We start from the raw sequence: 17112 nt of genomic DNA, 5'->3' as shown, positions 1-17112 counted from the left end.
GTCTAAGAGAGCTTACATGCAAATGAGTGCAGTGGGAACCCTTAAATCCCCCATTTCAGGGGTTAGGGACTGAGGCACCAACCTCTCCGTTATTCCTGAGCTGTTCAGGTTAGGATTGGGGCTGATGTCAACTGGCAGGATTGGTACACGTGACTACAGCTGGAGAAACAACCTGTTCAACACCGAATCGGGATGGTGAAGATGCAAAGGCAGCTTCAGCTTGCCATGGCTGGAGGTGACAAACGTACATAGCAGTTTCTTTTTAATTCAGCAGATATTTATTTCCTTGTCTCCCGTGAACTGGTGATGGGCAGAAATACCAGGGAATCTCATTTCCCAGTTTTGGGGATGTGTTTGCCTTTTAAAGGGACAGCAGTCTCCCTGGTCTTTGAGTGGTGTGGCCCAGGAGACAGCGAGGGGTGGCTCACGCTTCCTTAGGAATGGTCCTTTGAGAGGCAGTGCTGGGGGATGTTCCCATGCTGTGCGGGAGTAGAGGCTCCCAGCCGCCACTGAGCAGCAAGGCTGCCTGGATCTAAAGCGGGATTAGATGAGGTAAAAACATCCAAAACTGAAGTCAAATATTCGACAATGTACATATTCATGTGAGGAAAACATGAGGATGTGGAGAAAGAAGAGGAATAGAAACAGCAAACCTCCCAAAGCACACTTTTATAGAGTGATAAAATGAAACCTCAATGTCTGTCACTATTCAAAGTGCCGTAATTTTATCATCCTTCCCACGCAATGCTGTGCTATTTTGAGTTCTGTTATTTTTTTCCTCTCTCACCTCAGTATGCCCAAGATGTCTGACGAACGTGTAAGAAAATGCTTTATTTTTCTCAGCAAGGATGGAGAATTTATTACGAGATGCACATCTCAGCGCGCGCTGCCTGCTTCATGTCGTCACGCCTCGCATGGCAATAGATTTCGTCTGAGAGCAGAAGGATAATTAATTTGCCTGATGTGGTCTCCTGCCCAGGAACTGAAGCACTGTTGCTCTTTGCTAGCGATTCCTTTCCTTAGTCACGGATCCAAGCAGAACAGAAGAATGCCAGCCACTCTTCTGCAAAGAAAGTATACCTCCCTTCTCCCTTACACGTGGTGTGCCAAAGATTTCTATGTTCTGCTTTGTCTAGTTTCCTTTGTTAAAAAACAAGAGCAAAACAAACAAACAAAAAAACCCTTGGAACTCTCTTGAGGACAAGGAAGGAGAGCCAGAGGAAGTGGAAGCATTTGATGTTATCTTATTACCATCTGTTCACCTAAGTTTGATATTGAATCAAATGAACAACTGAGCAGCCGTGTAAACCAGGAGACTGATGATCATCCTCATTTATCCCACTCCTTCCCCACCTGTGCTTTCTGACCATGCCTCCTCCATTTCAGGCCACTGAAACTGTATCACATGTGCGTATCTTACTGCTGTTGGCCAGACCAGAGCTGCAGGCTGGGCCCAGGCAGGTCCTGGAGTTACATCGCTGCCTGACTTACGTTGTCTGGGCTTGTGAGGCGCCGGTATAAGCAAGGTCGCTCTGCCTGCAATGCTGGGGCTGGGACGGCCCTGAATTGAGCATCAGAGGCCACGTTGTTATAAGAATGGTGTTTTTGGCAGTAGAACAAGCCATTAAACTTAAGGAGAGAAAGCTGCTAGCCATTTCCAGCAGGGAATGCGTTCACTGCAACTCACAGCTAGAGACATGGCCACAGGCTTGTCAGCTTGAACAGCCATCTGCTAAGACTAAGTCATTTGTCTTTGCAACTTCATACCTCACCTTAAAAAGGGAACTGAGCCAGTTTCCGGTATGGGCTTGGGTCTATTCTAACTCTGATAATAAAAAGTTATTTTTCCCTGGAAAGGTTTGAAGCCACAGCAAAAAGGTGAGTACCTGGGTTTAATTCTCCATTGCTAGGTGCTCCCAACCCCCCTCATTTTTTCTAGCACCCCAAGCAGATGTTCTTACAACCTGTCATGTGTGTGCTTCTCTGTGGGGGAATCAGACCTCAATGAGTCCTATCATGCTTGGAAGATTTATTTTACAACATGAATACATTATCCCCTCTCCCCAAACATGTTCCATCCCAGCTCACATTAGCCCTCTAAAACTCTTTTTGCTGGACATTTTACTGTTCCTATAAGTGGTGTGCTTCTTCGTGACTTCTAAGACCACATCATCTCCACCTGGAAAGCTCATCTGAGAGTTCCAGTTTTCCAAACTCACTCATTCTTAAGGTTGAGCACAAATGCCGTGTTCTCTCTGAAGCCTTGCCTGACACCCAGTGCTCCATCCCCCACCCCAGAGTATCACCTTCTCCTCTAGACTCCTATAGCTATTTATTTTGGCCTGTTTTAGAAATCCTACTCATTTCTGCATCAATTAATGGTTGTCTAGTGACATGGTTAGGCTGTGTTTTCACCCGAATCTCATCTTGAATTGTAGGTCCCATAATTCCCTCATGTACTGGAAGGAGGGACCCAGTGGGAGATAACTGGACAGATCTCCATGCTCTTCTCATGGTGGTGACTAAGTCTCAAGATCTGATGACTGTATAAGGCGTTTTCCTTTTGCTTGACTCTCATTGTCTCTTGTCTGCTGCCATGTAAAACATGCCCTTCACCTTCTGCCATGATTGTGAGGCCTCCCCAGTCATGTGGAACTGTGAGTCCATTAAACCCCTTTTTTTTTTTTTTAAATAAATCACCCATTCTTGGGTATGTCATTATTGGCACTGTGAAAACTGACTAATACATCTGGCTTCAGAGTATAGCAGTCAAGTGTATGGATTCTGGAGGCAGGTTTTCTAGGTACACACCCTGGCCTAGGCATTTACTGTGCATCACTTTCTTTATCTGTAAGCTGAGGATAGTAACAGTAACTACCACATGGGACTATCATGCAAATCAAATGAGTAAAACCAAGCTGAGTATGCAGAACAGAGACTGGCAGTGCTTAGCAATGTTCCTTGCGGTTATCACTATATTAAGTATTATTCTTATTCTTATATCTTCTTTAAATTTCTAGATGGCAGGGGCTCGTATTTCCTATCTTTGCACTTTACCACAGAGCATCTTGCATATTGCTACATGTTTATAAAAGAAATAAATAGACAGCCAAAGCCTAAATAAGACTTCTATATTTTATAAGTCGATCCAATTTTCCTTCATTAGTTTTGAGGTACAGGGAACTTGGTAAAACCGATTTAGATTTCAGATGACACTATGAACACATTGTCTTAAATCCAGTACCCCAGATGATCATCCCTTCTGTTAAGCAGGTTCACTGAGCACTGCTTACCAACTTGTCTGTATTCAGTAAGTTAAAACACCCCGCCCTCAACAGGTTACATGAAGTGGGTTTATTACTTATGGATAGGCACAAGACACAATAGAGTCCTAAGATTTATTGCCTGGTCGCCCAAGGCTCAGAAATGCTCCAGCCATCCTGCCTGGGAGGAATGGAGTCTCCACTGTGCATGCCTCACTTGCATTGCAGCTAAGGGACTTGGGGCAGCAGCCCACACTGAGTTTTGTACCACCAGTGAAAATGTTGAAGGTCATCCTGTTTTTAGCGGGTGCTGTAACAGAGCCCAGCCTGTTCAGGACAGCTCCCCCTCATTGCAGGATGTTGCACTTCCAGCACCGTCTGCAGTTATTCTCGAGAACCTCAAGCAAGAAGGAGGGAGAAATGTGTTGGTCTAAGGCCACCAGGAAACCTGTCCTGCAGTTTCCAACTCAGAATGTCATCTCATGCCATCACTGCCCAAAGGCAATATGGAGACCCTCTCTCTGGCATTATGTGGAGATGGCATAAAGCCACAAAGTCTGTGCTTGACCTTTAGCTATAGCCCAGTAATGAACAAATCACTGTTGGGCTTACCCTGTCTAGTAGTGTCTGCATCTGGCAATATTGCTTGGCTCACTGTGTAGAGATTGGCCAGTTAGGCCAGAGGTAGAGTCTAGAAGTAGAAGTTCAAGATATGGGAGCACCTCAGATCTAGGAAGGGCCTTGGAGAAGCCATGGAATTTTCATCGTAGACATAGTGTGACCCCTCACATTTTGGGGGTATCCCTATACAAGTACTGAGATCATTTTGTAAAAAGATCTAGTTGTTTCTCTTAAGCCTGGGACCCTGCAGGTTTCTGTCTCACTTCTCTGGAATTCCAGGGCAGGTGGGAGAAAATGTGTTGATAGGAAAAAGAAGGGAAAGGGGTAGGGTATAGAGGGAGAGACAGAAGGGCAGGGTGCTGTAGTTGGAGTGTTCGAGAGGAGTAACCACAGAGAAAGTTGCCAGGAAGGAAAAGAAGAGATTTCAATTTTAATGTATTTTCCTACTGTTGCCACCATGAACACAAGAACAATGGCACCTGTGTGAAATATTGATCAACTGAAGGAGGGTGAAGAAGGCATGCACCCAGAGAAGGCAAGCTATGTAAGTGCTGGCCCAGACAGGCCCGTCTGTGAGGCAGAGCTGGTGCAGCTCCGAGCGGATGTGGGTGATGGAGGTGTCATAGAGCTGAGTTATACAGGGGCACTCATAGTTCTTTTCTTTCTTGATGAAAAATTTGCAATTTTTTACACCGTGGCAGAGCAAATGGAACTGTGACTTATGATTCACAATTTATGTAGTTTGACACCTCTATCATGTTTCTTGAGGGCACAGAGCTTTATTGCACTCCAAAAAGCTGCGGAGGCGAGAGAAGGAACCGTGCCCACTTCATCTCTGAAGTCGTATTTATGGCAGATGTTTGTTTATTTATCTAAATTCATTCATTCAACCGAAAAGCATTCTTTGAGCGGGGTGGGAGTCTGGAGTTGCTTACAGAACTATGCAGGAAAGAGCGTGGACTCAGGAAGTTGACTGGAAACAAGGAAGGAAGGGGAGTCTTGAATAAATTATGAGTCCAAATCCTGCCCAGCAATAGCCTAGACGTGATTGTAATGCAGCATAAAATTTCTGTGTTTTATGATTTATTTGACTTCAGTTAACAAGCACCAGGGAAAGGCAAATATGTGCCCTGCCTGCTGAGATGACTGTCTCCACGAGGGGATCCAAGCAGAGCCGGAAGCGGCAGCGAGCCAGCCCAGAGGCTTCTTTTCATCTGCTTTCAAATTTCTGAATACAGCGGATTTCTACTGAAAACAAATATGATTACATTGTTTTAAATAACTTCAGGACCAAATAAAATCTTGGCAGACCCAGTTGAGGTGTTAACCACAAACGTCTCTCGAGCTAGCGATTAGTTGCCGCCCAGATCACAGGGGGAATGGGGCTGCACAGAAGGGCTGCCCCTGCGGCGGTATTGCCTGTGCTGCAATCCAAGAAGGTGGTGTCTCTTGAAGTTTCAGGGCAAGGAGTGGCTGATGCCAACCTGCCTTCTCTTCCTGTTCAGCTGTGGTAGACAGAGGACAGTGGGAAGGGAATGGTGTCAGCAACTGAGCTGTGTGGTAGCCCGAATATTCCATGAGGTAATTACCTCACTGGCCGGGTCCTTTGCTTCCTGGCCTTAGAAATCAAGGTTGCATTGTGTTGGGAGCTCACAAGTTGGAGGCTCCGTATTATGGGGGAGGGGTGCAAAGTCCCACATCATGGCCTGAGGTCATCCCAAGTAATACTCTGTCATGGCCTAAAGCTCCTCATTCAAGATGCAGGGTCCCCTTCCTTGCCTGAGATAGTGTCACAAAGGGTCCTCTCTCTGCTTAGCCAAGATCTACCTGCGTTTCTTTAGGGCTGCAGAAATTCTGTTCATATCACACGCCATAGAAAATCCCAGAATCCCTGTGGCTACCTTACCTGTGGGTCAGGTTAGTTGTTGATGGGCTAGCCATCGACAACTAACATGACCCTCAGGAGGAACCAGACAATGTCATGTCAAAGGTAGCTGAACAGTTTCTTATTTATTGGATGATAGACAAAGTTGGGAGTGCAAAATAGAGGGGATTCTGGCAATGTCTGTCTGCATTTTAGAGGAATTTACCCCAGACTTAGCAACCCCATTTCCAGGGATCTATTTACAGATATACCTGTGCATATATTCCGTATGTAAAAGGCTATTTACTGTGATATTATAATAGTCAAAGATTAGAATCAAACTGAGTACCCAGCAACAAGGAACTCTTTAAGTAATGGTACATCTTCACAATGGAATACGCTGCTGCTGTAAAAAAATAATAGGTAAATCTGGATGAATTGATATGGAAAGATCTCTAGGATACCTTGTAAAGTGAAAAAACAGGTGCAGGACAGCATATATTGTATGCTGCTTTTTATAACAGTGTTTCTCAACCTTTTTTGAAAATCATTATCACTTCTCTAAGAAGCTGTTCTAAGACATTTTTTCTATTCCCACCCTCCCATGAAACTGTAATACTGTGCATATTTGTTTATGTAGTATATGTGTAATGTATATCTGTGATTTATACATAAAAAGAGTAAGAATTTTTCACTTCCAGAAACCAATTATCACACTCTTGGGGGTGATATTACCCCCATTGAGAAAGCCTGTTCAATAAGAAAAAGAGAAAATAAGTAGATTATATAACAAAATGGAAGGATACATAAGAAATGTATAAAAAGGAGGAGAGAGAACGAGGAGCTGAAGGCATACATGTGAGCAAGATTTCTCGATGTATTCATTTTTATATGATTTTGGTTTTTCAACTATTTAAGTGCATTCCCTATTCAAAAAATTAAATCTAAAGGCATTTAAATTCACTTTTTCAAAAATAAAATGAACAAACTAAACAGACATCTGAGGAACTCCCAAACAAAACAAACAAGCAAAACCCCTAATCTATTAATGCTCTCCTTCAAACCACACTGGGCCCCTTCCCAGCCTGGATTCCATCTTCTGTTCACAGCTGTGCATCCCGACCACAGCCCACCAGGGGACCCCCACTCCGTAAGAGAGTCTTTTGTCCTCCCTCGTTGATTTTTCAGCACCAAGGGAAGCTGAGAATACATCCTGCACTGTTACGAGGTCTGTCTTGGTAGGAGTTAGTTTGGAAGACCGTAGCCTCCGTTTTAAAATCATCAGGGTGTTTCAAAGCAGGAGGAACAGGCTGCAAAGATGCTGTGACGAAGCTAGTACCAGCCCTTCCAAGAGAACGGGAAATGAGGGAGGAACATGCTCGCATCCTCTCTTCCTCCCAAGGGCACACACAGGCTCTCATTAGGGAGGGACTGAGATTCTGGTAGGTAGAAGGGCAGAGGTCCTGGGCCTGCTCAGATTCTATGTCATTCAAAGCCAGCTGGCCAGCGTGGCTTCCTCCAACAGAGAGTATTTCCTTTTCCCTGAGAGCACACTCCAGAGGAGGAAAGGCCAGGCTGAAGGTTGATTAGTAGACCAGAAACTCCATTGTCGGATTAACAAAACAAAACAAAACAAAGCAAAACATGGGCTCACACTTCAACGTATCACCAGCTTTAATTTGATTGTGTAATGAGGCACAATAAATAAGATTTGCATGATTGCGCTCTTTCCTTTGTTTAAATATCAAACATTGCAATGAATATTTGGAATAAATGGCTGTCTTTGAAATGGGTTTTGTTTTTAAAATGCTTCAGTAAGTCACCTAGAGAGAAGAGAGCCAGCATATTTAAATCAAGTCCTTATTATGCCCCCAAACTTCAATTTCCTCATCTGTAGAATGGGTATAATAATGTTCACTGTGACTACAGTTGGCCCCCCTTCACCCGGTAGCTGTGAGTTCCAACTGTGAGTTGAAAATATTTATTAAAAATGGATGGTTGCATCTGTAGTGAACATATAAGACTTTTTTTCCTTGTTATTATTCCCTGAACAATACAGTATAACAACTGTTTGCATTGCATTTACATTGTATTAAATATTAGAGGCAATCTAGTGATGATTTAACGTAATGGGAGGATATACATGGTTTATATGCAAATACTATCCCATTTTACATAAGGGACTTGAGCAGGCATGGATTTTGGTATCTTCAGGCGGGTTTGAAATCAATTCCCCATGGATACTTAGGGATGACTGTATGTGAGAATGCTGATTGTAAGAAGTGAATAAGAAATGTTTCATAAGATACTGCCATTGTTGACACTGTCATTTCTAGGAGTGGGTGGGAACCTTGCTTTTTAGAACTCTGTAGAGGACACTCAACAAACTTGTTGAGCTGAATTGTTAAGATAAATTGAAATCTTTCTGCTCCATTGAGGGATATTCTAGAACAAATATATCTCTTCAGTTATGTGGATTTGTTTCTCAACTTTTAAAAAAATATGGAGAGATATCCACATGGATATCCACAAATATGCTGTATACCCATGTGGAAGGATTTAGATATCCAGGGGTTGCATGGAAAATGGTAGCTTTTATTATTAACACTTTTGGTGCTGGGTTTTATGCCCTGTTGCCACTATCTTTCTGTTGGGCCTCAGGTTTGTCACTTAAAAGTTCTGGTTTCTCGGCCAGGCGCAGTGGCTCAAGCCTGTAATCCCAGCACTTTGGGAGGCCGAGGCGGGTGGATCACGAGGTCGAGAGATCGAGACCATCCTGATCAACATGGTGAAACCCCGTCTCTACTAAAAATACAAAAAACTAGCTGGGCGTGGTGGCGTGTGCCTGTAATCCCAGCTACTTAGGAGGCTGAGGCAGGAGAATTGCCTGAACCCAGGAGGCGGAGGTTGCGGTGAGCCGAGATCGCGCCATTGCACTCCAGCCTGGGTAACAAGAGCGAAACTCCGTCTCAAAAAAAAAAAAAAAAAAAAAAAAAAAAAAAAAAAAAAAAAAAAAAAGTTCTGGTTTCTCTCCTCTTTCCCTCCCTAGATGTTGCTCTTGGACCACACACTGGGAAATGCAGCTTGTCTTGTGAAGCAAAGCTAGGCCACACTGGCCCTGGGTTCTAGACTGTAGACACGGGGGTGCTTCTTTCAGAATTGCTTTGTCCCTTAGCACCGTCATTTGATATCCAAATTACCGTCAAACCTGCTTACCCTACTACGTTGATTTCCTGGCAGAAGATTCAGAGCTTTTTCTGTTTTAAACTAAATTTTAAAAATGCTTATTGTAGAAGGAAGTTTTCAAATACACATGTAAAATAAGCATGAAAGAAATAGAAATTACTTGTAATCCTACCACTTAGATATATAGAATTTTCACATCAGGTGTGTAGATATCTGTGTAGTCATGTGCTACATAATTATGTTTTGGTCGGTGACAGATGGCATAAACAATGGTGATCCCATAAGATTATAATACTGTATTTTTACTGTACCTTTTCTATGTTTAGATATGCTTAAATACACAAATACATACCACTGTGTTACAACTGCCTGCAGTATTCAGTGTGGTAAAATGCTGTATAGGTTTGTTGCCTGGGCAATGGGCTGTACCATATAGCCTAGGTATGCAGTAGGCTGTACTATCTAGGCTTATGTCAGTACAGATGACCTTTGAACAACTTGGGTTTGAACTGCTCATGTCCACTTACAAACATGGATTTTTTTTCAATAAATCTTTCCTGCCTCCATTTCCACTTCCTCCACCTCTTCCATCTCTGCCATCCCTGAGACAGCAGACCTATCCCCACTTCCACCCTCTCCTCAATCTAATCCATGTGAAGACTATAAAGGAGACCTATGTGATAACCCACTTCCACTTAATGAATCATGAACACATTTTCACTTCTTTATGATTATCTTAATAATATTTTCTTTTCTCTAGTTTACTGTAAGAATACAGCATATAATACACGTAACCTACAATATATGTGCTAATTGATTGTTTATGTTATTGGTAAGGCTTCTGGTCAACAGTAAGCTATTAATAGCTAAGGTTTTGGGAAGTCAAAACGTATATGTGTATTTTCATGGGGGATTGGAGCCCCTAACCCCCTGCAATGTTCAAGGGTTAACTGTACACTCTATGACAAACACAACAATGAAATCACCTAATAACGCATTTCTCAGAACATGTTTCCCTTGTTAAGCAACACATGACCGTGTTCAGTTGTATATATACATGAGCAGATATACATATATATGCATTATACATATTTCTATGTATGTGGAGAGAGAAATATAATGTATGTTTACGTATGTGTATATATTTTATTTATGTGTGTATTTACTCATTTTGGTTTTATATGCAAATAGGATCACACAACACATACTGTTTTGTGATATGCTCTATCACAAACTTGATAATATGGCAAACAATTGTCTGTATCAATAAAGGGATTTCTTATCCATTGCTCTTGTCCTCCAAATTTAAAAATTTATTTTAATTTTTGACCAAGAAAAGCTTGATATAATAAATATCCTTGCACAAATTCTTTGTACAGACTCTTAATTCTTTCTTTAGGATAAGTTCTGAAAGGTAGACTGACTTACCGGGTTGAAAGTCTGCACATGATAGCAAATACAGAGCCTACACCAATTAGTACTGTTACCAGCAGTGTATGATGGTGCCCCTTTGCCAATTAGCATTGGGTTTCATCTTTTTATTTAATTTTGCCAACTTGTATTTTTTAACTTTCTCTGTGTGTTTGCATGAAGTTTTACATTTTCTTATTTTTTTCTGCAGCATGCTTAATATTGTCCTTTTCAAGGAGGGCATTTGTTATTTTCTTGTATATTTGCAAGATCTCTTTATTCTTAACATATATCAGTTGCTGTCTTAGTCTGTTCAGTCTACTATTATAGACCATAGATTAGTCTATGATTTATATTATAAGCCATACACTACATGGCTTATAAAAAACAGAAATATATATATGTATATTATATATGTTATAATATTTAATATATTTATGTATTATATATACTATATATACTTATATATTATAATATATATTATAATATATATTATATATTATAATATATATTATTATTAATAACATATATTATTGATTAACAATATATATTATTTATATAAATTATATTTATATATGATTATATATTATAAATTATATATAATATATAATCATATATAAATATAATTTATATAAATAATATATATAATTAATATATATAATTTAAATAATATAATATATTAATATATAGAATTTGAATAAATAAATTATATATACTATTATTATATAAATATATAATTATATATAATATATTTTATATATAATTACATATATAATAATAATATATATTACATATATATATTTCTTCTTACAGCTCTGGAGGCTGGGAAGTCCAGGAAGAAGATGCTGGCAGATCACTGTCTGGTGAAGGCCCACTTCCTGGTTCATGGGCAGCTGTCTTCTCACTATGTCCTCACTTGGTGGAAGGGATGAAGCAACTCTCTGAGGTTTCTTTTATAAGGGCACCAATCCCATTCATGAGGATGCCACCTTCATGACCTAATCACCTCCTAAACATCCCCCCTCCTAATACCATCACATTGGAGGTTAGGATTTCAACATGAAATTTGGGGGATACGAACATTCGGTCTATAGTAGTTGCCCAATCTAGCACTCAGTATTGGCTATCCCTTCTGGCCTGTGTGTTCTGCATGCAGTCCAAGTACTACTAGTGGACTAATTTTCATTAAACTCTAACAAAAAGAGGCTGAGTTTAAAAGCCTGCGATTACCCTAGTTTCACCAGATGCTTTCTCTATGTTGTTTATCGGATTCCATTTGCTTTCCCATCTCAACTCAACCAGAAATTTCATTTTTCCCAGCCAACTAAAGCAAGGTCATTCTGACACCCTAAGTTTCCAACTCAGTTGTTCCCATTTCTCAAGTTTTAGATCAAACATTACTTCTTTCAGGAAGTTTCTCTGATTTTTTCCAGCTCTTATTGTTCTCCTTTTGCCCTTTGAGCTCCTGGAAAATTTGCTGCATCTATCACATATTTTAGCAGTTTGACTAAATATTATTTTATACAATTTGTTCATTCATATGTATTGTTTTCATTGATTAAGGACCCAGGGTTTTTTTTGCATTTTATTTATTTTTAATTGACAAAATTGTGTATATTTATGGTATGCAATATGGTGTTTTAAAATGTGTATACATTGTAGAATAGCTAAATTAAGCTAAATAATATATGTATTACATTACATATGTAACTTTTTTTTGTAGTGAGAACACCTCAAATCAACTATCTTGGCTATTTTCAAGCATACAGTACATCATTATTACCTATAGTCACTATGTTGTACAATAAATCTCAAATCTTGCAGTCATAATTGCAAAGACAGTATTTTTAATACACCTAAATGTCCTTCAGAGATTGAGGCAAAGATTATCAGTTGTTAACCTGACTTGCCAATTAACTGGTTGAGAAAGAAAGGCCTTGAACAAGACTTCTGTCCTCAAGAGCAAAGCTGGAATACATAAGAATATGGAAAGTAACTATCAATGATGATTTTTTATTACCTTTTTTTTTCTGGCAAAACATATACGACATCCAAGTAAATCAGAGAGCAAGATGTTTAAAGGGAGGTTAAAAGGATCTTTCTAATTGTATTTGGTTCAGCTCCACATTGTATATGCTTCATAAAGAATCACATAAAAGTGAGCAATTATTTGAATGCCTTTGTAATACTTAGAAGGAGACGTAGGTATGGTTGGTCCATTGCCAGAAAGAAAGTTTGTCCATTCACCAATTACGAGTGCTCGTGGGGCCCCAAGTATTGTGGAGGGGCAGGGGTATTCAGGTATCCCATCAGGGTATGTTGCTGTAAGAGGATTTGCGCTCTGCTTATTCACAATAAGTTATCTGCTAGCAAAACAGCCTTGAGGATATGGACTCCCTCTCAGGGGCAAAGCTTTAAAAGGCTTCTATGATAATGAAAGCTTTGAATATTTGCTCTGACTTCTTGTGAAGGGGTGAATAGAAGAAGGAAAGAAGGGGAAGAGGAGAAAAGAAAGTCTCATCTTGCCATAGGACAGAAAAAGAATGTCTGCAGAGTCTGGTGGGATAGAGGAGACCATGTGAAGGGATATTAAGATGAGAACTCCAAGATCCAAATCCTAAGCCTGAAGTGGGGGCTCTGAGCAGTTTCAAACTTTTCCTTCCTCAGTTCCAATCCACACAAAGAAATGGGGCAAACAGTGGATGTCTCCTGTACTTCACAGAGATATGATGGCCAGAGTATCATGCCATGAGAATACTGAGGTTTTGTAATAAGGCCAGTAACTATTATTTCAGCGTGCCATGATGAAGCTGTCATGATTGTTTTGAGAGGTTTTGAGAGGAGCTCGGAATTCTTAAGGACTATCATTCTTCCATCATGGCCACATGAAGCAAAGTGGGTCTCATTTTACGTCTTGTTTCAGATCCTACAGCTGGCAAGGATATGGTAAACTTGTTCTTGACCAGAAATGGTGATTATGGAGGGGCCAAAATTATTGCTCAGTGACAGATCAGCGGATCTGTCACTGTGGGTTCTACATACTGATGAAAGAGTGAATCTCTTCTTCAGCCTCAAGACTCACTGGAGCTGGCTGCTCTGCATGGCTGTGTCTGGTGAGCCTCCCCGGCATTGCTGATATGGGCGAGGAGGGAGTGGAACTGGCCGCGGTGTGCAGAGCAGCGCCTGCAGGAGCACCTCCTTGCAGAGCGGAGGGAGCTCAGAGGAGACCCCTGCCTGTGTTTGTCCTGCAAAACTACTCTTTAAAAATCTGAGCCAACCGTTATAAATGGAACATTTCACTTACAGATTTCCTGCTTCTCTTGAAAGGTCAGCTGACCTGAAGACATTAAATATGCATCCTCTCATGAAGTTGCTGTCCATTTGCTTCAGTCCCCACTTGCCTGCTCCGGTCCCTTCTGATACCTGCTGGAGCTCATAGCAGACTTCAGGGAAGATAAAAGTGGCCTCCAAGGTCGGAGGTGCCCTCTGCTGCCCCATCCCTAACCCCTCTAGCAACAGAACTGGGAGCAGAGCACACTGTTAAAAAGAGACCGGAGACTGTCGGGCTGCGTGGTTTTCCACACTCTCCCCTCTCCCTCTGAAGAAGCCGATGACAGCATCGAAGATGCACTGAGCTGCTGCGAAGAGTGGATCTGGACACCACAGTGTTTCCTATTACACGTGAGCTCCATGAGAACAACGGAAGCCTGAAGCTTTCCTGAATGGCGGAGCTTGTCTGGGTTTGCTTTCCCAAGTGGAGCAGCAGCACAGCTGGGATGCTGCGGGGTCCTTGAGCTTTAATTGGAGCGAGGTACCCAGTCCTCCCTGCGTCTCCAGTGAGCGCTGCCAGCTTTCAAGGACCCCTGGGACATCTCTTCAGAAGGGAGACAGGAGGAGAGGCACTTCTGTTGCCTGAATCCGCCCGGCTTCTGACATTGGCTTTTTTTTTTGTTTTTCCACTGGAACTATTTTGCATCTGGACGCATCCTGTGCTGCTCTCAGCTAGCTCTTTACAGTTCTGCGGCTGTCATGTCTTTTCTGGCTAGGGTGGCTGCGGCTGCTCTGAGGCCTTCTGATAGTTCTTGTTTACCTCTAGGGGGTATTCCTTCTTTTTAAGACAGGATTATGTAGCACACTCAGCTCTGTGCAAGCTGTTACGTTCTTTTCCCGGGGCTAGGCAGCGGCTCCTCCAATTCCCCGGCCTCAGAATGCAAAGAGCCTCCCGAGCCTCCTTCTAGGTTGCACTCTGTCCCCAGAAGGCCCCTACTGCAGGGGGTAACGGGGTATCTGTTGCCATTCTTTTAGAAGCCAGCTTTATGAGGAAGAAGGGCCGGGAGGGGTGAGGTCAAGTGTCCTTGCAAGAGTCAGGGAGAAAATGCTGCCAATTTCTGAAAAGCTAAACACCAATTTGAGAGTCACGCCATAGACCCTGCCTGCAGTTAACGCTCCAGGCAGGTGAAAGCAGCTCATGGCTGCCTGGGAGCAACGGGTCCTGCTTCTCAGAAAGGAAGAACAGACAAGCGCAAGTTATCTTCCTGGAGCACAAGTTAGTAACTGTTTTTGGATCATGATTCTCTCAAGATACAAGAAAGCTATAAGCCCTGGAAGGTCCCAGTAGAGACCAATAGGGCACTAATAAGGTTCCCAAGAGGGATTCTCATTGGTACATACACAACACACACGACGCAGACGCGTCCCAAACAGTTTCAGGAAGTGCATGGACCCGTTCACACCTGGCCAAAGCCCTGCTGGAAGTCTGGAGCCCAGGAAAAATGTCTAGTTTCCACTGGGGGGTGGCCCAGAGCCCCAAGGAGCAACTCTTTCTTCATCAAGCCAAGCAAAGGAGGCCATTTTCTGGATAATTTAGGTAGAACCTCCTCTCCCTCCCCTCCAATATTTCTTTACACTTAGAATTCAAACCAAAATTGTGTTGCTTGCTAGGTACGTGGCACCTTCTCTGCTGGCCCTAGACTCCTGGCCTGGGAACCACGGCCATAGCTTCATGCACAGCTCCTGCTGGGGAGGGCGCTGCGAGGCTGGGAGGACATGCTCTAGTCAACTGAGATTTACGAACTAGAAAATAAATCCTGCAGCGCTGACTCTGTGTTTGGCCTATGATAATAAGGGTCCCTTATGGCCTTGAAGCTGGTGTCTTTGCACTGATTTATCACGCAGACTGTGGGGAACCATAGGCCCCCACTGCTAGCAGAGAAAGGAAGCCTTCTCGGCCACATTTTGAATACATTTCTCTCCCAGTGGCAGGACAAGCTTCATGGGCCCAGACCAAATCCCTTGGCAATGTAGCTGGTTGGTCGCCTTGGCTTGGGGCTGTCTACCAGCTCTAGCACCTGGCCAGAGGCCTGGGGCCAGGCCAGCAATGGGAGGACACTGGGTGGGCAACGTGAGGTGGTTCTGCAGGCTTCACCGCACCTGGCGAGTTATGTCCCAAAGCCTCAGGGCCAACCAGAAGGGGGAAAGGGAGTTCAGCCACACTAAGCTGGGACCCAGAGTTGGCCTTAGGCAAAGCTGGAGAGCCTGAGAAGTTTGTTCTTAACTCTCCCGGCTTCTTTCTCAGCCACCTCTGTGCTACCCGCTTAAATGTATATTCCTCCCGAGGACTGCCCGGCTGCTTTTTGGAAGAGCCCCCGCTTTGCCCAGCTCCCGGAGCACCCTATCCCTCCCTCAAAACATACCTGTTAATAAAGTTCTTGCTTCAGAATTGAAAGGTTCTTCCACATTTGAGCTTCAAAATGGGCCTGTGAAGTAGACAGACTTAGTACCTGCCGACCGTGTCCCCCAAACTCACCCGATTTTACAGATAAGGGATTCAAGATGGTGAGGAGTCGCGGAGTTGGTGCTTATTAGGCAAAGGTGTGACTTCTGCAGAGCCGTTCGTTCGGGGTGAAAAGTACCTGGGTTCAAATTGAGGCCTTGGCCTGGCTTGCAAGGTGGCCTCTTTAAAGTTTTTTTTTTTTTTTTTTTTTTTTTTTTTTTTTTTTTTAACTATTCTGAGCCTAAGTGTTTTATTTAATCTATAAAATAGGGATAATATAATACATTGGGACTGAAATGAAAATTACATTTAAAAACCGTGGCAGGTGTTCAGTCATGGTGGTCATATTGTCTGTATCTTCCACAGCCCACACAACGCCTTGTTTTATTCTTTGCTGCTCATATGCCACTCATGTGCCATATCTTTACAGGGCCATTTACCATCCGTGATAACCCCATGTGAGCGTTTCTCAATGTCCACACTGAAAGGCCTCGGACTCATTTATTTTGTTTCCATGCTACTTGAAGCAGCGTGAACACAAGGGCCCTTTCCATTCTCATTTATCTAGTGAATCAGTCTGTGCATATTGCCAGAATCTCCTTGGTTACTCTCAGGTATGGGTTGGTGGAATAGGTAAGATCAAGGCAGACGCCTGAGCTAAAGATTTCATATTTTCACAATATACATGTTTTTCTTTTGACTCAGAACTCTGTACTATAAACCCTCCTACGACCTCCTGTCCTTTGCGTTTGCTGTTGTCAGTTCGACCTGCCACACTCCCACTGTCACAGGTTGGTCAGTCCTCTGATTGCACACTTGGCACTCTGTGTCACCAACAGAATCAAGCTCCAATCCTTAGTTTGGCTCCTCAACTGTACAAAAACTGTGCTGAAGTAGCCAAACACAGTCGATGATACCCACTAAAGGACACGCTTTCCTCCCACTGTTCACTCTATCCGCACTGCCTTCTTCACCAGTATCCCCACTGCCCTGCC

At 42.6% G+C, this 17112-nt stretch overlaps 1 long non-coding RNA gene across 1 annotated transcript in view; it reads left to right on the top strand.

Moving 5' to 3' along the window:
* Nucleotides 1–10294, top strand: part of LOC141580590 (uncharacterized) — a 74262-nt gene extending 63968 nt beyond the window's left edge. Inside the window, exon 3 of the long non-coding RNA XR_012512843.1 lies at nucleotides 793–10294. This is a non-coding gene — a long non-coding RNA (uncharacterized LOC141580590). The remainder of the gene's footprint in view (nucleotides 1–792) is intronic.
* Nucleotides 10295–17112: the final 6818 nt, after the last annotated feature.

The sequence above is a fragment of the Saimiri boliviensis genome, chromosome 1, assembly GCF_048565385.1.
Source record: "Saimiri boliviensis isolate mSaiBol1 chromosome 1, mSaiBol1.pri, whole genome shotgun sequence".
Taxonomy (NCBI): Eukaryota; Metazoa; Chordata; class Mammalia; order Primates; family Cebidae; genus Saimiri; species Saimiri boliviensis.
The sequence above is the reverse complement of the archived record's forward strand: the minus strand, read 5'-3'. Positions and strand labels throughout refer to the sequence as shown.